The sequence below is a fragment of the Triticum aestivum genome, chromosome 5B (genome assembly GCF_018294505.1).
Source record: "Triticum aestivum cultivar Chinese Spring chromosome 5B, IWGSC CS RefSeq v2.1, whole genome shotgun sequence".
Classification (NCBI taxonomy): domain Eukaryota; kingdom Viridiplantae; phylum Streptophyta; class Magnoliopsida; order Poales; family Poaceae; genus Triticum; species Triticum aestivum.
The window spans coordinates 693,366,088-693,372,321 of record NC_057807.1 but is presented as its reverse complement, the minus strand read 5'-3'; positions in this window follow the sequence as shown (position 1 = coordinate 693,372,321).

Genomic DNA, 6,234 nt, shown 5'->3' with positions numbered 1-6,234 from the left:
AGGTCGTGCCCTTTGAAGAAGGCGAAGGGGGGAGCGGGGAAGCAACCCCCTCTACGCAGGAGGCTATCAAGGAAGGAGGGATTAAGAGTCCCACCTTCCGAGGAGAGAAGAGGACCGCTTCGGAAGATCCGAAGGTCAAGGCCTCAAAGTGGGGAAAGGGATCTTCGGCAAAGAGTCCGGCGCCGGGAAGTAACCCAGCCGCATTATTTCCCCAAGGGGATCAGCCCTCCAGCGAGCTGTAAGTCTAAAAAGAAGGGGTCTTGTAAATAAGGAACATCCCTGTATTTATTCATGAAGATAACCGAAATTGTACCTTGTAGTTTGGACCTCGGCCCTTCTCAGCAGAGCTCGTCTTCAGGGGATCTTCTTCCGGAGATGATGGAGAGTGAAATGCCTCCACTTGTCGCACCCTCATGTGAAGCGGACGACCCGGAGGTGTCGTCGCGGAGGGTTCCCCTAAGTCCGGCGGGGCCGGAAGGTCCGGCGCCAAGTGGTGTGCGATCGGAGGAGCTGAAGGATCTGCTCGGGCGAGCGGCTATTTCAGAGGGTCACCGTGCTCTAATGGGTACCGTGATTGAAAGAATTGCATCCGCGGAGAGTGGATTGCATAAAGCCGTCAGAAGCTTACTGACGGGGTTTGAGGTACGCAAAAAATGATGTACCTTCTAACAGTTATGCATATAAAATGTGCCCTGTATAGATAGTAGCCCCTGAGACTTGGTATGTTGTCAAAATTGACAACGTGCCGAGGATCAAATTCTCAGTTATAACATATCGCCCGTCCTAAACAGGTGGCGGGGCGTCCGGAGGCCAGCCAGACTGATGAATATGCCGAACTAATGCGGCGACTTGACGAGGCGGATGCGGACATCACGCTGGTCAATAAACGGTTCGACGAGTCACAAGGTATGCGACTTCTATGCGGACACCTGGTAAGGGGGCCTGACGCCCATGTCTTACTATTCATATGCTTTATGCAGATGGTGCCGCTGCCGTGGAGGAGCTGCGGGCGGAACTTGCCCGAGCAAAAGAGCAAACCCGGGTCAGTAATGCGGCTGCTTTAAAGGCAGCCGAAGAGCTAGAAGCTGAAGGGGCTACTCACTGCCGAAGCAAAGAGGAAATGGCCGATATGGCCAAAAAGTTAAGGAATACTACCGATCGCTGCGAGGTTCTTGAAAAAGAATGTCAAGCGGGACAAGAGGGCCTAAAAAAGGCCGCCGCCGAATCCAAGAATGCCCAAGCGGCTTTGAGAGCTGCCAAGGAGGAGCTGAGTCAGGCCGGGGCAATTGCGGCTGGAAAACTGTTTCTGCTGCGGAGAAAATACACAGATCCAAAGTATGCTCAATTGGATAAGTTGTGGAGTTCGGAGGATGCTTATTTGGACTTGGCGGCAAGCGCTGCGGACGCGGTTGAGCACTTCCGGGGCCAGAAGGGGCACCGAAGGGAAGAGCTATATTGGTCTCAATTCCACAGTCCGGAGCGTCCTCTGTCGCTGACCGATCGGTTGGCCGAATGGGCCGAGCTGAATCGGTTGTCCGGCTTTGCCATGAAGCATGTCCTGACTCACTTGTGGCCGGGCGGACCCCAGCCAAAGAGCTATTTTGGTTTAGTGCAGCAGTTCCTTGGTGCGGTACCACGTATCGACGAAATGAAGCGATCGGCGTGTATTAAGGGAGCGCGGATGGCTCTTGCCCATGTCAAGACATACTGGGCAGAGATGAAGGCCACCGATGTTGCATCCCAAGACTCGGACAGAAGCCGAGTACCTGCCGAGCACTACTTTGAAGAAGTCCTACCGGGCGCTTGTTTAATAGAGACGCAGTGCTCGAAGGATATTATGTTTTAGATGACATGTATGATTTGTGAAAACAATGTTTCAATATAATATAAGAGCTTTTTATACTTGTGCGTTCAAGTAGTAAACTACTCCCTGTGCGGCCGTTTATGTATATGTGTATATAACCTGAAAGATGGCAGTCCTTGGCTTCAGCCCCCACGCACAGAGTGCGGGGGTGTTTGCAAAGAAAGCGCTTTTTCACACTTAATCCAACGTCTTGGTCCTGTTAAGGAGGTGATAGCGTAGCAAACCAGGCAACCGGACTATAATGCTTTATCACTTTCACTTAGCCATAGGAGTTTGAGGGTGGGGCTACGATATAGCCCCTGGGGGCACCGCACTCTCCCGAATTCGGGGTGCGTATGTGCCTGACCGAAAACCGGTCCTTCGTTAATGCGGAGGAATCCTAAACATTCCTATAAGTCTCGAGTGGTTGACCAGTCTCTCGCTATATCATGACAGTCAGTTTTCAGCTTTCTCCACTGAGGTGCTCGCCCGGCCGAACCGGGGCACAATCGCAGTAGTTCTCCTGGTGTCGCGTTAGCCGTGAAAACGGAACGTAAGGCAGCAAAACACAGGAGCCGGGCAACCCAACATTTGACCAAAGACATGATTCGGAGCTGATGCATATAAGTCCTAACTCGAGACGCCGAATACTCCCTAAGGTATTCGGTCTTTATGAAAAATGGGCAGAATAGTGCCCTAAGCCCCTGATGTCCAGGTACGCACAAAATTTCTGGTGCGGTCAATGCCAAAACGCCAGCCTCCTCCTCGGTTCTGGTAAGGAACCGGGGGATGTATATCAACAAGAGACAGTAAAAAAGGTTTACGCAGGGTCTTAATCTGAAAAGAATCCTTGCAACGGGTCCCTACTGCACGTCTGCGCCTGTGTCTCCGTTGTGCCGTATCCTGGACGGGTGTAGCATGTTGTTCATCTGTAAAAGAGATGAACTTAGTTTAAAAGAAAAAAGATCGTGCAAAAAGATGTACTTAAAATTAAATAAACAGAGTATGTTTCAAAGAAAAAGTTGAGCTTTATTGACTCTTGTTATACGTGCATGCAGCCCCTCGTATGGGGGTGTGCCGCTAGTAGGCGCCGGACTCGTCTAGCCGTGTCCGGGGTTTGAATGACCAATTCAGATTCTTTGCCTAGTAGAGCCGGATAGCTGTGGGGCTGTCAAGGCAGTCTCCCGTTCGTCCGTGCTCGAGTAACACTTAATACTTCCTTTTAACGAGATAATGTCGCGTGGACCGGGCATTTTAAGTGTTAAAGATGCATAATGCGGTATTGCGTTAAAGCGGGCGAAAGCTTCGCGTCCCAATAGTGCTTGATGGCTACTTTTAAACGGGGCGATATGGAAGAGTAACCTTTCGTGACGGAAGTTGCCGGATGAACCGAACACAACTTCTAGCAGTATGGAGCCCGTGCAATGGGCATATGGGCCTGGCATTACTCCTTTAAAGGAGGTGTTGCTACGGCAAATTTTGGTTGGGTTTATCCCCATCCTGCGGATTGTGTCCTGATATATCAGGTTTATGTCACTGCCGCCATCCATGAGGACTCGTGTAAATTGGAATCTGTTGATTATAGGATCCAATATCAGGGCAGTCCATCCTGCGTTCCGGATATTTTCGGAATAGTCCTGATGGTCGAAGGTGATTGGTTTTGAAAACCAGTGTGCGGCGCGCTTTTTAGTGGGCGCCGCTCTGTTTTTCCTTTTGATCACGCGAAGTGAGTTTACTATTTTAACCTCTTGTGGGAAAGTCTTTTGTTTTCTGGGGCTCTGCTTGTGGTGCTCATCGTCATCTTCACTTGGTGTGTCGAGCCCCTTGTGTTCGGCGTTCAGTCTGCCGGACTGTTTGAAGACCCAACAATTTCGGTGGGTATGGTTAGCAGGCCTCCCAGGAGTACTGTGTATTTGACATATCTTGTCCAGGATTTTGTTGAAGTTGGATAGCTCATCGCTATTGTCCTTAAGGGGCAGTTTTTTGTTGTTCTGCCATGAGCTTTTGAATCCGGCATTGACTGCCGTGCTCTTTGGACTGTTCCTTTTAATCCGGCGCTGGTCCTTGTTGCGCCGTGGTTTCCCATTTCCATCCCTGGTTTCGGATGTACTTGGGTCGCTGGTGCTGCATCTTGCTAGCCAGCTATCCTCTCACACGCAAAAGCGGGTCATGAGGCTTGTTAGTGCGGCCATTGTTCTTGGCTTTTCTTGGCCGAGGTGTCTGGCGAGCCATTCGTCTCGGACGTTGTGTTTGAAAGCTGCTAAGGCTTCGGCGTCCGGACAGTCGACTATTTGGTTCTTTTTAGTAAGGAACCTGTTCCAGAATTTCCGGGCTGACTCTCCGGGCTGTTGAGTTATGTGACTTAGATCGTCTGCATCCGGAGGTTGGACATAAGTCCCCTGAAAATTTGCCCGAAATGCATCCTCGAGCTCTTCCCAGCTTCCAATGGTATTTTCGGGGGAGGCTCTTAAGCCAATGCCGAGCTGGTCCTTTGAGTTTAAGGGGTAAGTATTTTATGGCGTGGAGATCATCTCCTCTAGCCATGTGTATGTGGAGGATGTAATCCTCAATCCAGACTCCAGGGTCTGTTGTTCCGTCGTATGCCTCTATGTTTACGGGTTTGAATCCCGCCGGAAATTCATGATCCAGCACCTCATAGGTGAAACATAGGGGGTGTGCGGCGCCCCTGTATTTGGGTGTGCCGTGATCTTCGGAATTTTGGCGTGTTGCATTGCTTTGACGAGCGTGCTTTCTTGGCCCATAAATGGACCTACCTGGGCCATCCTTTTGATGTGAATCCTTATGCGGATCGCATATTGGATTGTGTGTGGCACCATTCGCCGCTCTCTTTTTGCCATGAGGTCGTCCATCCGACAGGGTGGCCTTCTTGCTTTTTAATTGTGGGGGCTCTAAGGCCTCCTCATCGAATTCAGGCAGTAGCTTTCTTTTCGGGTAGCTCTTTGTTCGGCGACTATCACCGTACTTGTCTGCGGTGCTGAATACTTTGCTCCATCTGATCCTGAGTGCATCTTCCGCTGTTTTGAGCTTCCGCTTCTGCTTTTTCAGGCTGCGCGCAGTAGCGACGAGCCTTTTCTGGAGGTCGTTTTGCTCCAATAGTTTGTCCGACGTTAGATCGTCCGGACTGTTGTATTCGCCGAGGACAGGTTGTTTATCCAAGTTGTCTTGTTCGGACGATTGCTCAATAGCTTGTTCGTTGTCCACCGATTCGCCCTGCTTTATGGCTGGGTCTTTGTTGAGGCGGGACTTTGTTCGGTGTTTACGTTGCCGTTTTGACTGCTCTTCGAGGGATTTATCCTTCGTAGCATCCCGTTGTTCCTCGTCTTCATTTCCTTTAGGTGTGTCCGCCATGTATACATCATGAGATGAGGTGGCTGTCCAGCATCCTAGAGGTGCTGGCTCATTGTTGTCTCCTACATCGTCGTCCATACCGTCGATGTCTTCGGAGTCGAGGTCGAGCACATCGTGTAAACTTTCGATAGTGGCTACGAAGTGGGTGGTGGGTGGGCGTTGAATTTCTTCGTCGTCCGCATCCCAACCTTCCTGACCATAGTCTGGCCAGGGCTCTCCGGATAAAGAGAGAGACTTTAGTGATTTCAGGATGTCGCCAAAGGGCGAGTGCTGAAAGATGTCCGCGGCCGTGAACTCCATGACCGGCGCCAAATCGGATTCGATTGGCCGGGGCGCGGAGGGTTCGGAGTCCGGAGAGGAGTCCGGCACCCTGGAGTCGAGGTCTTCGCAAAGGACATGGATGGAGTTCGGCTCGATCGCCATAGAGATTGTAGCCCCCGAGGCGGTGTCCAACCACCTGTCCTCGATCGGGGAATCCGGCTCCGGATTAAGGGTCAGAGCGGATACTGGTGCAGCCTCCAGGGCACTGTTCGGCTGCAGAGCGAGATCATGCCCATCGAGACTGTGCGGCACGCTTGGCTGCGGCTCAAATCCGTCGAAGATCAAATCTCCGCGGATATCGGTCGTATAGTTCAAACTTCCAAATCTGACCTGATGGCCAGGGGCGTAGCTTTCGATCTGCTCCAAATGGCCAAGCGAATTGGCCCGCAGTGCAAAGCCGCCGAACACGAAGATCTGTCCGGGGAGAAAAGTCTCACCCTGGACCGCGTCGTTGTTGATGATCGAAGGAGCCATTGGGCCTATCGGTGACGACACAGAGGAACTCTCAATGAAAGCACCAATGTCGGTGTCAAAACCGGCGGATCTCGGGTAGGGGGTCCCGAACTGTGCGTCTAGGCGGATGGTAACAGGAGACAAGGGACACAATGTTTTTACCCAGGTTCGGGCTCTCGATGGAGGTAATACCCTACTCCTGCTTGATTAATATTGATGATATGGGTAGTACAAGAGTAGATCTACCA